Here is a 1,044-nt window from a genome sequence, read left to right as displayed (position 1 = left end):
ATATATATATGGACGTCCGCACCGAAAGTTACGGTGCGGATTTCCATTTTTGCACCACTTTCCGATCAAATTTCCTCATCTCCACCGTCTAGTATCTAGATAATATTGTGTAGATTATCTCTGCAAAATTTCAGCCAATTTGGTGATCGTTAAGGCCCTCAAACTCGATTTTTTCTAGTATGAACACAACCGGACAGAATTCAGTCCGTCCATTTGTTTTTCGAGTTTGATGGCCTTAACGATTACCAAATTAGCTGAAATTTTACAGAGATGATCTACACAATATTATCTAGATACTAGACGATGGAGATGAGAAAATTCGATTAAAAAGTGGTGCAAAAATGGAAATCCGCACCAAAACTTTGGTGCAGACGTGCAGACGTCCGCACCTGAGAATTCCTATATATATAGGCCCGATCAGAAGTGGACGTCCGCAAAACCTTAAAGTGCGAATTTCGCTGGTGTCGTCAGTCCTCTAGCCTGAATTAGACTCCGGTAACGGTGCTGCTATTGTCTGAAGGACCCTAAACCTCGATCTAGAGGTTCTTTTTGCCTGTGGACTCGTCTGCTTCGGGTTTGCAGTCGACGTTTATGGCGAGGGAGGGCTCGCCACCCAAATCTTCAACCTCGATCATCTAGGCCTCCATCTTCGTGCCAAAGCCGTCCAGGATGCCCGTGGTCTTCGTCAAGCAAGAGCAGCGCTGCCGTCGATGCTTGATGCGGCTGTGAGGATGGACGTCCGCACTTTTTCTAGTTTGCGGACGCCCACTTCTGAACTGCTCCGTGTATATATATACACACACACACGAAGCAGTTCAGAAGCGGATATATATATATATATATATATACAGTCCGTTTCAGATACGAACGTCCGCACCTCCTTAAGTTACAGACGTCCGCACCGACTTACGGTACGGACGTCCGCACCGTTCGTCACTGTACAGCGCCGGCGAGGGCGCGCCTCCACCCCAGCGGACTCCAGCAGCTTCCCGACCTCTTTCCATCCCCGGTGAGTCCGCCGAATTCCAGTTTTCCGGCCAGATT

This window comes from Fragaria vesca, linkage group LG3 (assembly GCF_000184155.1).
Source record: "Fragaria vesca subsp. vesca linkage group LG3, FraVesHawaii_1.0, whole genome shotgun sequence".
NCBI lineage: Eukaryota > Viridiplantae > Streptophyta > Magnoliopsida > Rosales > Rosaceae > Fragaria > Fragaria vesca.
This window is presented reverse-complemented; position numbering follows the sequence as displayed.